The following is a 16,773-nucleotide window of genomic DNA, read 5'->3' as shown; positions in this document are numbered from 1 at the left end:
GCTTTTTGTTCAAATTGCTAAGGAGATGTTAATAAAAATCATCTTAATCAAAATGGGAAAAGGTTGGATTCTCAAAGAAGAAATTGAGCTTGATAGATGCCCGGGAATCAGCTAGGTAGAGAAGGTGTTGAAAATGCCAGGCACTCAGATCTGTTTGGACCTTCAACCTCCCTAATTCTTCAAATTCAAATTGTACGTACACCACGTGTGCTTCCTGTACACTTCTCAATTCTCATAAGTCTACAACTGTAATTTCCTATTTATTTACTTCCACCTGTCATTCTATGCAGTAGCTTCTCTTGGTTTGCTTTGAAGTCCCTGTAGTCCATAACCTACATAAAGGGAAAGACTGCATTTGTCATTTTAATAGGTATGACAATCCCCAGTATCCTGAATTGCTGTGGCATAAAACAAGAGCTAAGTAAATCATTGAAGAATTAAAGCTGAGGGAAGGAATAGTTTGTGCAAAAGCACTAATGTGTGAAACAACATGACAGAAAGTTGGTATCTCTAGAGGAATATACAATGGGGAACAGGATAGAGATGGTTCTAATACTAATCCTTGACAAGGCTGTGCCCGTTTTGCAGCATAGATTAATGGGTTCAATTACAGCTCTGAAGCTAAACTGCTTAGATTGTTTCCTAACTCCACCATTTACTAACTGTTTTACATTGGGGAAGATATTTAATCTCTCTATGCCTCGTTTTCTGTATCTGTAAAGTACCTACATCAGGATTTTGTGATGTTAAAGTGAATCATCTATACACACTTGGAATAGTTACATTACTACATTGGTAGTTACATCGCTATTGAGTAATAAATGTTAACTAACATTTCTAGGCAAAGAAATTTGCCATTTTTTCCTGAAAAATAGGAAGGGACTAAAGATCGTTAGGCAGCAGTGAGATATGATCCCCTTGGATTCTGTGTCAGTCAGGATTCACTGCAAGAAATAGAAACCATGACTTACCACCCTAGTTGACAGCTGTCTCAAAAATTTTCTCCAAGTTGTGTTTTTTAAAGCACATCTTATTTATCTTTGACTCTACATCTTCCATGTATTCAGGCACATAGTAGGTCCTCAATAACACTGACTTAATGAATTAATGCCTTTGGAATGAAGAGGAAAGGTTTTGCCAAACTGTTTTATTCTACTAAATTCTTTCTAAAACCATTCCTCTGAGAATGAATTAGGATCATTTGTTTCATCCTCTTATGCCAAATACTAAATGCCACGCAAAAAAACGTCCACAGTGGTAGAAAATATAATTCAGACACAAATACATGCAGAGCTGGAAGAGATTAGTAACATAATTTAGAGTGGTGCCATGCTTTGTGAGCCACATCCCTTTTGCCAGTAAATTCAGGACACGGAACTAGGAGCCATTCATAGACTCATCCAAAACCACTGTAGTGATCAGCCCCCACTCTAGCAAGTCACCGTCCACATTTTTGCTCTTTGGGTTCCAGGTGTGTAATTACCAACTTGTGCATTTATTCAAGACACATATCTGCCAACAGCTTTCTCCATATAGCTTCTTTTAACCACTCTGGTTGTCCAAAATCAATGATATGTTGCCGCATATGCTCAGTCTCTCAGGACGACAAACTATGGAGCAGTAATGGATAAATATCTCATCCCCAACCAAGCCTCATATTCCAAACATGGCAAGCTTCAATTTCCCACCCTGTGGTCAAAATCTTGGCAGCTGCCTTTGGCTTTATACCCTGTTGGTTCTAGGGATTCTTGCTGCAGTATGTACTCACAGGAGAGATCATATCAGAAGGACATTGCTTGAGTCTTTCAACTACTATCCCCTATAATATTGCCTACAGAGAGACATTAATAGCACTTTAGAGCAATTTATCTTATAGAAAAGTGTTTATATATATATTAAAATCTGCCTCAAGTGTCTGTCTCTAGTACCTGTGCATAAAGTCCAGAAGGATATGCCGTGAGTTAAAAGCAATTAGAACAGGTTTGGGGTGGAAGGAAGTTTACAAAGTCACGGTAAAGATCAAGCTTCTCAAATCCCAAATGGAGAAAATTTCATTTCCTAGTTCAGAACAGAGACTTTAACAGAAGATTTTGTGTCAAGCCAAGTGCCATGTGTCTGTGTTGTCCAGGGAATACCCTGCTCACAACTTCTTCAAGAGGACCCGTTGCAAAGAGCGAAGTTGACTGACAGGCTCCAGCTGCTCTATCTTTAATCCACTGCCATATGCATATCAGGCTGCTTCCAGCAGATGACTGGGCACAGGGGGAGCTAGAACAGAACATTAGTGAATGAAGCAGGACAAAATTCTGGCTCCAGAGTTTCTCCTAAGCCTAGCTGGAATTTTCTCAGAACTAGGCTTCACTTGGAGTCTCTTCGTACCCAGACTTTCCTTTCCTTGATTTCTTTTCAGACATCAGATCTGTATTTTAGTTGATTATATTAAAAGCAGAGAAATAGGCCTAGGGCCTGCTCAGATGGTTTGCAGTGAATGCATGCATTACCTTGTTCATGTTTTAGCTTTGCTGCCAATGTTTTGAGTCTCTCTTCTGTTGTATTCTCTAGAGGGCCCAGTTGGTTGGGCATCTGACTCTTGGCTTCAGCTCAGGTCATGATTTCACAGTTCCTGAGATCGAGCTTCACATCAGGCTCTGTGCTGGCAGAGCAGAGCCTGCTTGGGATGATCTCTCTTCCTTTCCCTCTGCCCCTCCTATGCTTGTGTTCTCTCTCTCTCTCTCAAAATAAATAAAGAAACTTAAAAAAAAAAAAACAAGAAGGTTCAGGGGTGCCTGGGTGGCTCAGTTGGTTGAGCATCCAACTTCGGCTCAGGTCACGATTTTGCAGTCTGTGAGATTGAGTCCCACATCCTTTGTGCTGACAGCTCAGAGCCTGGAGCCTGCTTCAGATTCTGTGTCTCCCTCTCTCTCTGCCCCTCCCCCACTCATGCACGCACGCTCTCTCTCTCTCTCTCTCTCTCTCTCTCTGTCAAAAATAAATAAACATTAAAAAATTTTTTAAAAAGGGTTCAAGTTATAAAACTACTCAGCATGGAAGAGGCTAGCTCTCCTCCCCTTCATTATTCTCAATAGTAAAAACATGCAGAGTTTTTGTTATCAAGGCCCTCTCTCATACAATTTTCCTTACTCCCAAGAGATTTTATGATCCAAACAGGACCTGTCCAATAAGTATTTGGGTACATCCAGGGATGTCAGATCTATAAAAGGATTCAGAGAAGTCCAGACCTTGCTAAAGAGCACACTGTAGAGAACAAGTAGCTTACTGCCCCACAGGCCATTGTTTGGAGCCATTGTTAGAGACAGACTACATACTGATGGTCAGAATGGATCACAGATTTGGCAACTTTCTTGATGCTGCTACCTTGAAAATATTTTGTAGACCTTAAGTAGCAAACCCTGTGGGTCTAAGAATAATATCAAAAATCATATTTCAGTAGGAAATAGCATTCTTTTCTCAGTGTGGGCATCCAGACTATTGAATTGCATCCCATTAATTTACAATGCGAGCACTTTTTTTTTCTTTTTACTTTTGTCTCTGATTATTACCTTTTGTTCTCTCAGGATTTGTTTGATTTCTGTACACGTATTCCTACCTTAATATTAACGGAAAAGAACAATATATTCTTCCGCCACCTGAAAGCATGCTTATGGTGCATACATTTATAGACACTCCTAACTCTCTTCCTTTTGTGTTTATATTTTATCACAGCCTTTTGGCCCCTGCTCTTTCACCTATTTCTTTTAATTCTATTCCTTTGCATCTTATCACTATTTGTTGGCTACTCATAAATGCATAATCCTGTGTCAGTCATCTCAAAAATAATTTAAAAGGGCATGGACCCTGATAAATTGGATCAAATTGTATTTAGGATATGTCTTCTGAGACATCAGTATATCAAGCTTACCTAAGCATTCCCAGACCACCCAAGTTTTTCCCCTTTCTGGATTCCAGTCATCTTATCATATTTTTGGATCTAGGCATATGATTTCTTGAATTTTAACTAGAAAAGATTGCTTACATTTTATCACCATACTAAATTATAAATCTTTTTGAGAAGATATTATTTATGCACTCCTACACATCCACTACTGTACATTATATCTTATACACATTAAGCTCTCAAGAAAGTGAGAAGCGATTTGTTACCTGCAACACACCTGGGCGGGTACAAGCCTTGTTAAGTCTCCATCTGAATTCTCATTCCCCCCAATAGAGACTGGCCAAACTGGCCGGACTTGGGAGCTGGCCACGGACTTCCTGCCAGAAGCTGGATTCCTTGTGGCCAAAATGAGGGTAGAAGAAGCCTGAAAAGGATGCCCCCGCTACAAAAAAGAAATTGACTCCAAAAATGCTCTAATGTACAGCACAGTACATGTAGTTAACAATTAATAATACGCTTGAAAGTTGGTAAATGTTCTTACTACAAAAAAGAAATGGTGATTATCTGAGATGGTGATAATTAGGATGTGTTAATTAGCATTATTGTGTAATCATTCACTATATATGTGTGTGCGCGTGTGTGTGTGTATGTATCAAATCATCACTTTGTATACCTTAAACTTATACAATCTTTTATGTCAATTATAGCTCAATAAAATTTTTTTAAAAGGTCTAAATCATTTTCAAATCCCACCATTTTACTTTTTAACCCTTTTGTTCTTCTAGCGTAGACCACACCGGTTTGTCACTACATAGTTCTGCGTGAGCTATTTAGAGATGTAGCTACTTTTCCAAGTTTCTCTGCTTAGAATTATTTTCCTCAAGAACTCCAACTTATCATTGCTTTGGCAATTCCTTTTATATACCAGATTTATCCTTTTGGATAATCAAAAATTTGGAAATCAAAATTTCCAAAGATTCTAACTTGTGCTCAAGTTGAAAAAATGTACACAGCTGGGCATATTCATGCCTAAGACTGATTAAATAATTACCCACAGTAGTTCACCCTTAAACTAGAGTCAGTCTATTCTAAGGCACCTGAAAGTTCTTTATTTTATAACATCTTATTTTCCATTTTGACAATAACTAAAAAAGTAACATAAATATATGTTAGGTATTAACTAACCAATATGATACCCACCAGTCATAATTATTTAAATTTAAGTGTAAATTCATTTCAGTTAAATGAAGTTAAAGTTCATTTCCTTAGGCACTCTAGTCATATTTCAGGTGCTCATGAGCCATGTGTGACTGACGACTACCATATTAGTGCAGATATACAACATTTCCAGTGTTGCAGAAGTTTCTATTGGACAGTGCTATTCTGTATCATTTAAATAATACTATAATAACCAAGTACAACCACACATTTTTGGCATCTATCCTTATTTTTTTTTGGCATTATGTAGTGTTACTATAAATACTGCAATGTAATAGAAAAAATAATTGAAACAAATTAATGTATAAAATATATATTCGTGGAAAATGAAGAATAAATGACATCGATAGCTCTAAAAGGATGTGGTTTTACTAAAGTGCTAAAAGAAGAGAATATTTACATGTGGAATTCAGAAGAGCCTTCCCCAATTTGCCATTTACATTCAGAAAATCAACTTTATCCACCAAATTAAATTAATATTTTTTGAATTTTATTATGTAATAGTTGTACTTTATTTAATTTTTTATAGTTTTGGTTTTCAAAGTCAAATATGAGCCACAGGTATAAGAAGTTCATAGCTAATTTGTGCTTATCCATAATTAAGTAAAAGCAAAATAAATACTATTTAAGTCAACACTGATGATACTCAAAAATTTACCTTTTGTTTAAGGGATATCTTTCCATTACATAAGCATTAGAAACTCTGAGCTAACATACAAGATATTAAGAGCTGAGAGCAACCTTTGAATTGTGCATTATTAGCATGGCATAAATATTAGTCCCCAGCAGTTGTGTGTTACTTTGAATTTTTCTTCAAGGCTCTATAGATTCACATTGCAAATTTATTCAGCTTGAGTTTGTTGAGTCTCTACCCCCAGTTTTGTATTCAACCTATGTACTCAAACTCACTATTCGAAATTATGATATACACAGTCTAGTGAGAAAAAAAAGGGGTCATTTCACACCCCCATAAAAAGTTTAAAACATATTCTGAAACTGAGAGAGCCTGCAATCTCTTGGGGAGGATGGGATGGGGGTGCGGTGGAGAAAATACCAGGGTCCTTAATGGACATCTCTAGTTTTTAACTCCTCCTTGTACCCAATGCTGTCACATGTTCAGCCTCAGAGTATTCAGCCACTTTGCTTTATTTTGTGCATTTTCTGGGCTAATATTTGTGACTTTTCTTTAACTTCTTTATTTAGCATGTGTAGCTAACATAGAACAAGGCATCAAAGGAGGCTTAATAATTCTCCACAGAAATTCAAAGGTTACTCTTAAGTTTTGTTGACATCTTTGCTCGTAAAACAGGTCATATTTTATGAATTTGATTACTGGGACTTTGTGCAATTTTCTAAGTCAAGCAAGGAAGCTTAAAGCTTTTATATTTTATTCCCCTTTTGGACTCTAAAGGATAAAATGGAACTCACAGGAGAGCAGAATATGAGATTCCATAAGCCCAGTTCAAAGAATTAGGATAGAATCTTCGTTGAATAAAAAAACAATTCTATTAATTTTTAAAAATGAATCTGGCTATGAAAATAACATAATGTGTCACACATACACACACACATGCCTATAGTGATACACACATATCTTATACAAGAAAACAAAATAATGCAGATATATATATATCATATGCATATATATGCATATGTTTAAATCTTCCTTGTCTTCTGAGCAAACACTAGACTATTATATTAATTGGGAGTTGTATAATGAACTTTGCCATTCATTAGATTTGTTTTTCATCTTGGGTTCAATTAAATAAAATCCTAAATATTTGTGGGTAACCTCACATGGGTTTTAATTATGATTTAATATAAAGATTCCAAATACCTCTGTCTTTCTGCTTTCATGGTAATTAGATCCTAATAAAGGCTATATTGCAGAATGAAATTCTTTGAATATGCAATCACTGGCCTACAGACCATTAACAGGGTATTTGCTTAAGGGGATTTCACAAGCTGAACTGTGGAAATAGCTTGTGCCATTGCTATGTCATCTTCTAGATAGACTATCTGCACTGAAAATTCAAGATTAAATTATTCTAATTACTGTTAAATACTTCCAAGTCACAAAAGGCTGTGGTTTTCAGAGTTGGAAGACTCATCGCAGACCCTTCCTCCTTACAACCCAACCACTAACCCCCAATTTCACCACTCTGTGGGTTTGTGTATTTTGAGTTGCTACTGGCTTACAAGGAAAAAAAGCTATGAAAAAAATTTTTTAAGATTTTTTTTAAATATTTTTAAAGATACCTGCTAATAAAAACTGATGTGAAGTATCCCTTGTCAGTTTAGAGGGAAGATATTTTCCAGTGACCCTGCTAAACAGCCTGGGAAAAGTTATTTACAAATTTAATGTGACCCTCACCATTTCCTTCATCCTTCCTACTTAAACCTACACACTTAATTTTTCAAATAATATTCACCTTTTATTTTCTGAGCTAAGAGAATTTAGTTCTCCCCGTTCATAAATTTTAAAAATAGATTTACTGAACCCCTCCTAACCTTGGTTTTGCAGAATCAAAGCACACCTAGAGAAAGACAGGGAAAAGTGTATATTTTTTAATAGAATCTTCTTCCTGATCTCTTTGGGAAACTTCCTGAATTTTAGCCTACTTACTTACCGATGAAAAACAAATAGATGAGGCAATATGTGTTTGCCTATATTCCTAGGGAGTCTGAGTTGGCAACACAACACGAGGCAAGAATCCAGAAGTGCCAGACTCTAATATCAACTCTGGGAGAAACTAATCTCAAATTCTCACATTTTTCACATTTAAAATTGGAATGGGGTTATTGGGAGGCAGTCAACAAAAACCATCGTAAGTAATTCTGTAAGTATAATATGCAAATAATATGGCAAAAAACCCAAACCTTATTTTTATTTCATTTCCCCCAAATTTTACAGTTTTCTTATTTCCGTTTTCTCTTGAACTCTCAATTTTTTTTTTTCCAGAGGAACTGTAAGGTTAATGGTTAAATATTATATGAAGACCGATAGGAAGACTAGGGGCCCAAGGTGCATAGCACATGTGACACAAATCACCTCGTTTGGCTTGGTGGTTAAACAGCGTAACCTCAGAGCCCGTGACATATTAAAAGTAAAAAGACATCCCAGGCTGGAGGAGGGTTTCTGAGATAAAACCATAGGTACATACGGAAGGGTTAGCAGCAGCGGCCTCCTTAGAATAAGGGAGGGGATGGAAGAAATGAACAAGCGCTGATGTTTGCGAAGTACTTCTTACATGCGCCGTGTTCCTGTCCTCCCCCCAACAGCCCGTATACATAACAGCCTTAGCACTTACCACAGGAGTGGTGTTGTCTATCTTCTCCACTGAATTATATGTTCATGGAGTAGAAGATCAAATATAATGTACGATCTACCTGGGACAAAACGTTACCTACCAGTGACCGGCACAAAGCAGGCAATTAATACATATCTGTTGACTGAATGAACAAAGCCATGTGTTAACAGTTAACATTCCCATTTGATGAGTAAGGAGATGAAGGTTCAGGGTGATTAAGTGACATAGGCGGGTCACAGACATCACCTAGGTTAGTAAGTAGCTGAAGAGGGATACAAACCCAAGCTTGTCTGACAGGGAACCACACTCTCCACTAGAGCAAGCTGCCCCACGGAAGTCAAAGTGGGACCAACTGTCAGAGAAAGTCTCAGATATTTTTGTGAAAGGATGGCAGTGAGAAAAGAAGCTTCCACGCATCCCTGCCTACAACCAAAAGATGTCCAAGAAGCAAAAATGGATAATTTGGTTCCTGGGTACAGTTCAAATGAGGATAAAATCAGAGCATTGGGGTGGATTTCCTGGCAGCTTCTTCAGTAATGGTGTTTTTCCCTCCAATGGCTTGTGTTTGTTTGCTTTTCTCTTTGCATCTCCCCTAACTCTTTCACCCCAGCTTCTTCCTTTCTGTCGTTCAAAATTCCTGGGAGACAACTTTATCCAAGGGTCAGGAGAAGCCACCAAGAGGTCTTGACTGATTGATTGCACAGGCTCTGCAGTCCAGCCACCAGGGTTTCATCCCAGCTCGGCCCCACCCTAACCAGGTGACATTGGGCAAATTACTCAGCTTCTCACTGTCCCAGTTGCTTCCTCTGAGAAATGAGGCTGTTAGTAATAAAATCTACCTATTGTTATAAGAACTCAATGAGTTAATACCTGGCAATTGCTTAGCACACTATCTGGCATATACTGGGAACTTAATGAAGAGTAGCCATTCCTATGCCATTAGCCCTAAAATTCAGGACCAGAGCCAGCTGCGTGCACACTACAGCTCATTAATCCCCAAACACATCTGTCATACTCCAGATTAGGCTTGCTACATCAGGTTTCAATACAAAACTCTTTTCCCAAAGGCAGCAGTGAAGTGTTGCTGACAGTAAATGAAAAAAAAAAAAATTTTTTTTTTCTTGTATCCCCTGACTTAAATAGTCAATGGCTTGGGACACAGGCAGCTGCCTTTGGGGTCGTTCTTCCATACTAGCTGCTACACGTAAAAGCCTCCTGGGTCTGGATAGAGAAACGAAAAAAGAGCAATGTTCTTATTTTTCTCTTGCATGTATTTTTCTAATAGTATCACAAGTTCATTTGAATTCAAGAATCAATCTCCACATCACTCGACCTGAAGAACAGAGGACTAGAAGGTAAGGGAGGAAACCAGCTCACTGTGTTTGGAGCTGTTGACGGAGCTGGGGTCATGTCATGATCAGCAAAAGCAGTGATTGGGGTGAGATAGGAGGGGCTGGACTAACTAACAGAGGCTTCTTTTTCTCCTGTAATGACATGTCCTGGGGTGTGTAGTCCAGAGTTAGTGCGGTTCTTTAAGGGAGTTATCAAGAACTTTTTCTATCCTTCCACCCTGCCCTCTTTAAGATGTATTTCCAAGCTTTTAGCTATAATGTGGTCACTATACAGTCTCTCATTGGGTCACAAACCACAGTAGAAGAAATGAGGAAAAAAGGCAAAGGACAGAAGGTTAAAAACACAGGCCAACAAAATAGAATTCTTTTAAAATAGCCTCCACAAAAATCCCACCCACTGACTTGCCATGTACAGATCTTCTGGGCCAAAAATATTAGGCTCAATCACATAAAATTGGTGATAGTCAACGGTGCTGATGTACAAAAAATACACAGCATATAATTTCATCTAATATAGCATATGGTAACCACAAGAGAGACTGAGACATGGGGTGTTTTATCTGGACCTACTGCTATTGAACAGAATCAAGATTTGGTTAGTAATAATAAGTGGCTGAAATAATACTGAATAATAACTAGCAGTGTCTCCTCTATCTTCACCAAAGAGGAAGTCTATGTTAATATCAGAGTAAATACATTATACAAAAAGGCACTCGAGGACAAAGAGGACATGACATAATCACAAGTGCAATTAACAAGATAATGCGTTTAATAACATAGCTTCAAGATTTATAAACCACTATTAACAGAAGAACATAAAAATATTGACAAATTCACTTTCAAAGTGGGATATTTTTACATGTTTTTCTCAGTAACCAATAAAATAAGCTGGCCAAAAAAATGAGCAACACGATTAATAAACTGTCTTCACAATCGTGGGTAGAACTCTGTTCCCAACAGAAAGATTATTTTCTTTCAAGCACATGGGAATATTTCGGAAATGACCACATGTTCAGCTATTAAACTCATCTGAACATATATCAAAGAATTAATATCAAACAGTCCATGTTCTCTGATAAACATGCAATTAAGTTAGAAATGAATTTTAAAAAGAAGTAACTTTTAAGAGTTCAAATGTAGAGAGGGGCACCTGGATAGCTCAGTCAGGTAAGCATCCAACTTCGGCTCAGGTCATGAACTCAATGGTTCATGAGTTCAAGCACTGTGTCGGGCTCTGTGCTGACAGCTCAGAGCTTGGAGCCTGTTTCAGATTTTGTGTCTCCCTCTCTCTCTGCCCCTTCCCTGCTCGTGCTCTGTCTCTCTCTGTCTCTCAAAAATGAATAAATGTTAAAAAAAAAAAAAAACCTTTTTTTTAAAGAAAATGAAAGAACATTACTTGTTGAAGTTCACATTTTATGATCTTAACATAATCATACTAAAATCTAACCAGAAATAAAAACAGGAAATAAAATCAAAATCCAATATGATTATCATAATAAATATTTGCTCTCAATATGATCATCATAGAAGCACTAAAGGACTACTCAAAATTAGTGGTCATGGATTTAAAATGCTTATTTATTTTGAAAGAGAGAGAGAGTGGGCATGTGCATGGGGGAGGGTGGGGTTAGGGGAGGGGTTGAGATGGCTGTGGGGAGGGGCAGAGAGAGAGAGGGAGAGAATCCTAAGCAGGCTTCCTGCTGTCAGTGCAGAGCCCAAGTGGTCATGCATTTAAAGTGAAATCACTCCTCATGATTTTATGTTTCTACACCTACATTCAGTTTTCACAAATGCAGGTGCAAAGTATGTTGGGTTAGACTTAACTAAGGTGGTTTTCCCAAACAAATTGGAAGAAGCCAAGAGGAGCAAAGCTGCTGAGAACATAAAAAAGGGAGTCATTAGAATGACAGGCCACAGATTCTATTCTGAATAAGGAAGGAAGAATGGATAGCAGGGGAATGAGGGATGATTTAAAAAAGTATGAAGATCAATGATCTGTAGTCCTGGTGGGGATGAAAAGCTGATTTTATCAGTAATCTTGAGAGGTAGGAGAGGTCATACTTATGCATGAAGCTACTGAGACTCAGGTATGTTAATGTTCTTTTCTAAAATGACTATAATGCAGTAAATAAACAGAAGAACTTTCACTCCAGCCTGAATAGTTTGGCTCTAACTCCTTTTCCTGGACCTGCAAAATTATTCTGCAGCCCTGTCCAACACTGATTTGCTGTAACCTTCCTAGTTATCGCAAGCTCTCAGGGGTTAACTCTCACTTAGGATCAGCTTAGGATTCCTACATCATCAGTCAGACCCTGATAAAGTTCCGATTATATTGTTATTTTTGGTAATGATTTAAAGTCTAATTCGCTGAGGGGCGCCTGGGTGGCGCAGTCGGTTAAGCGTCCGACTTCAGCCAGGTCACGATCTCGCGGTCTGTGAGTTCGAGCCCCGCGTCAGGCTCTGGGCTGATGGCTCAGAGCCTGGAGCCTGTTTCCGATTCTGTGTCTTCCTCTCTCTCTGCCCCTCCCCGTTCATGCTCTGTGTCTCTCTGTCCCAAAAATAAATAAACGTTGAAAAAAAAATTAAAAAAAAATAAAGTCTAATTCGCTGAAATAAATGTTTTCAGGAGAGAGGAAACATCTCTTTAAGAAAATAAAATTAGTTCCATGGCCATAAAATATCCATAGTGAATAAGGATGGAGATTGCAGCCCAACATTCCCCAATCCCTTTATATTCTAGCACAATTTAACGTTCCTCCAAACTTACTCCTCTTGGATAACCCATTCACAATGTTTCTTCTCTCCTTTTTGGGATGTTAAATTTTGAACACATTATTTACTACCTGCAGTTTTGCTGTTTCTTCATTCTATATAACAATTTGTCTGAAAAGTGCCAAGAATCCTCTTCCCTAAGTGCCTATAAATCTCCTCACAGTGTCTATTTGTTGGGCAGCCCTCCTCCCCCTTGCTAATCTTACCAAGAATTCTTTCAAGGTCATCAAACTTGAAATATGAATTTATAATCATTATGTAATAAGATCTGGGAAAACTTCAGGGGGATACAAGAGAGACTTGTTTGGACTTTTTGGGGGGGTACAAACTGATATTTATTCTTCTGCCAGTATCAATAAATAAGAGCAGGTGCAATTTATGTGTGTGTCATCATTCAGAAAATTGACAAAAATGACTACCAAGTTGTCTCTTAAGTAAACCGGTTATCATTTAGGATCAGGGTCAGAACAGGTAGAGTGGTTATGTTGATTTATCTTCTAAGTTGTGTGCCACGTTCTCTGATCATCAGTTTCCTGAGTGTGACCTATCAGCCTTGAGAGACACCCTTTCAAGTAAACAACACCAGCACATTATGTCTTTGAGGGGCTTCACCACAACTGTAAAACAATAAATCAAGAGCAAATTCCTCCTAAACTTATGTTGCTAAGATATTATGGTGAGAGAACAAGAAGTACCCTGGAGAAATTAAAATAAAATACTTTTTCATAATTGGAATGCAAAACTCTGTCTGTCCTTGGTGTCCAAATTGCTGTCCTAAGGAGAATCTGTGTTTAGAAAATACACTTGTTATCTTAGTATTTTCTCCTTTTTTTATCACTCCTAAAAGGCCTTATTTGCCCTGTTTTTATTTCTCTTTCCCTATTCCACCATATAATTTTCTCTTACACTTATTTATTTTTGATTTCTCAGTAGCTTACCCTACTTGATTTTCTATACAATATTGAATTCCTGCCAGTTCTGTAAAAACTCATTTCAGATCGCTTTAAAGTGTGATTTTTCTCAAACCCCAGATGCAATAAATGTGAAACACTGTGCCATGTGGAAATTCCAGTCACTGCATTTGTTTGGTTAAGACAACTTAATTGCTTGCAGAGCCAGCTCCAGTTTCAGCTAAAACAAATTCAATGGCTGTTGTGAGTAAGGTGAGAACAAAAAAGAAATAATATATCACCTGTCTGCCAGGGGCTCTTCACGGCACCTATCATTGGCAAGAAGTCAATGTTAGAGGGAGGGGTGTCAAAGAGGGTGAGAATAGAGAATGGAAAACTAATGTTCCTATGAAATTATTGCTGAACCAGAGGTAGAAAAATCATATCAGTATCAAGCAAACTTTTCAGATAAGAGACAGTTGCACAGAAGAGGCCACGGAGAGACTTTATCACAGTAAAATGTATTTAAAAAGAGAGAAAGACATTCTTTGTTCAAAATCTGAGTCTCTAGAGATATCAAATCAAAGAGATCTGATAAGCTGTGGCTGAAGTAGAAGCAAGTTGACGTTGCCCAAGATGTATAATTTTTTAGTGTATACATTGTTTTGAAATCTCATTATGACTCCCCTCTAACTCAGAAACTTCTATTGTGTATTTAAGAGAAGATTGAGGTTAGGAAATGAGAAATGGCTTGGCCCAATCTCAACCAAACCACACAGATCCCACAGGTAAGGGGGCATGGAACAGATAGATGTTGATGAGAGAACCCCGATGCCCACTGGAACTTTGTATCTTAAGACTATCTCCCATGTACAGGACTTTAGGGCAATAAAGGGAACTATCAGAGAAATCTTAGGGAACCAGTATGCCCACTTTGGGCAAACAATATATTTTGATAGGCTGTGCAGATTTACTTCCACTGAAGGTCATGCTCAAAAGAAACCATAATGTTCAAATGGGTGATATTGGCAAGAACTGTGCCACAGGGGCCAAATGACAGCAGCACATGCCTTTGAGAATAATTCTGGGCTCCTTCCACCCAGCAGTCCCTAAGGATATTGTTTTACCTGTATCATCCAGTGGGACCTGTGAAAGCCTGGAGCATTAGAGTTCCCTTTTCAAGTAAAGTACTTGAAAAATTAATCAAGGAGAATCCATAAATTCTCTATCTAAAATGAGTTGATATTAGATAGCAATTTTTTATAGCAATTCACTATACAAATATCCTTGAAAAGATAGTTCAGAAAATAAGGGCATCTAGCAATTCACCGTGCAAGACATGTAGAAACGCAAAAGACCATAGAGAATGTCCCCTACCACAGCCTCTCACTGAATGGCTGTCCCAGAGATTAATATTTATGCAAACAGTATCTATAGGGCAAAGCAAGAACTCCCATCCCACACTTTCTATACTCTCAGCGATTGTCGGAAAAACATGTATTCCAAATGCAGTCCTCAGGGCCTGTTGCAACTTCTATCTCCTCATGTACTTCTCTATCATTTTGTAATAACTGAGTGGCTCTATTTCGTAGTAAAATGCTCCATATGATTTACTGAGTCTTTTTATCTGATGGGCATCTTGTCAAGCATTCTATGTGACTTATATCATTTAAGGCTTGCATTAAGGTTATAAATGAGATATTAGGGGCGCCTGGGTGGCGAAGTCGGTTAAGCGTCTGACTTCAGCCAGGTCACGATCTCGCGGTCCGTGAGTTCGAGCCCCGCGTCAGGCTCTGGGCTGATGGCTCGGAGCCTGGAGCCTGTTTCCGATTCTGTGTCTCCCTCTCTCTCTCTGCCCCTCCTCTGTTCATGCTCTGTCTCTCTCTGTCCCAAAAATAAATAAACGTTGAAAAAAAATTTTTTAAAAATAAAAATAAAAAATAAATGAGATATTATTACCCTTATCTTACAAAGTAACAAGATTTTCATTCAAGACTGTATGGTAAATCTTCTCTGTGACCTACATACACACTCACACACAAACACCCACACAAACTTATACACATACTCAACCTACCCCCACTGATACCCCAAAAAGAGTTGATAAAATTTAAAAAGAAACACTATAAAGATGTAGCCATTCTTGAATACAAAATCAATACCTCTATGCACTGAAAAAGTAACAAAGCTATATAAAGCAGTGAGTAGGACTAAAGAAACAGCCTCCTGGGCTCCACATATGAAAGCAGGCAATGGAATTTAGGTACTTGAACTGAAGGTACTCCCATACAGTAGGGTTCCAGAGCCAAAACCATTGCTTAAAACAGGGGTCCTACTCTTTCCCTTAAGCATGACACTGAACACCCTAGTGTCACCATGGGCCACTGCCCTGCCCAGTGTTATTGTATTGTAAGAACAGGCCATATCCAAACTCTTCCTTCTGCAGACATGTCCCTGGTGCCAAGATCCACATCTTTGACCTGGGGCAGGATAAGGTGAAAGTGGATGAGTTCCCACTATGTGGCCACATGGTGTCAGGTGACTATGAGTGGCTCTCCTCTGCAGCCCTGGAATCTGCCCATATATGTGCCAATGAGTACATGGTGAAAAGCTATGGCAACGATGGCTTTCACATCCAAGTGCGGCTCCACCCCTTCCACGTCCTCTGTATCAACAAGATGTCCCATGTTGGGGCTGATGGACTCCAGACAGGTATGCGTTGGTGCCTTTGGAAAGCTCTGGGGCACCAGTGGCCAGGGTCCACCATTGGCCAAGTCATCATGTCCACCTGTACCAAGCTGCAGAACAAGGAGCATGTGATTGAGACTCTACTGAGGGCCAAGTTCAAGCTCCCTGGCTGCCAGAAGACCCATATTTCCAAGAAGTGGGGTCTTACTAAGTTTAAAGTGGACAAATTTGAACAAATGGTGGCTGAAAAGTGCCTCATCCCAGATTGCTGTGGGATCAAATACATACCTAATTGTGGGCCCCTGGATGAATGGCAGGCTCTGCACTCATGGGAAACTCGGCAATGCCCCAATAAATCCTACCTCCTGCAAAAAAAATAAATAAATAAATAGAGCCCTACTGGTGAAGAGGACTTCAAAAGGTGACCATTGTCACAGAATGGAGCTTAGATAGAGCTACATTTTGATAGAACCATAAAGGGCAAAAATTCCTTCCTTCCAGCACTGAGGCTTAGATGACCAGTGGTTCACTAACTAGTCTGCGATATGCACAGTACCAACACAGGCCATAAAGATGGAACATATGAAACAGTCCCAGAGGGGCCACTGATGAAGGTAAGTAAAAATTAAGATGAGAAAGGGGCACTT

At 38.6% G+C, this 16,773-nt stretch overlaps 1 pseudogene; it reads left to right on the top strand.

Annotated features, from left to right (window-relative positions):
• The first annotated feature begins 15,814 nt into the window (after nucleotides 1–15,814).
• On the top strand, nucleotides 15,815–16,281 carry LOC121039534 (60S ribosomal protein L10-like; annotated as a pseudogene).
• The last annotated feature ends 492 nt before the right edge of the window (nucleotides 16,282–16,773 follow it).

Source organism: Herpailurus yagouaroundi, unplaced genomic scaffold, assembly GCF_014898765.1.
Source record: "Herpailurus yagouaroundi ecotype Mexico unplaced genomic scaffold, PumYag 180, whole genome shotgun sequence".
Classification (NCBI taxonomy): domain Eukaryota; kingdom Metazoa; phylum Chordata; class Mammalia; order Carnivora; family Felidae; genus Herpailurus; species Herpailurus yagouaroundi.
The sequence above is the reverse complement of the archived record's forward strand: the minus strand, read 5'-3'. Positions and strand labels throughout refer to the sequence as shown.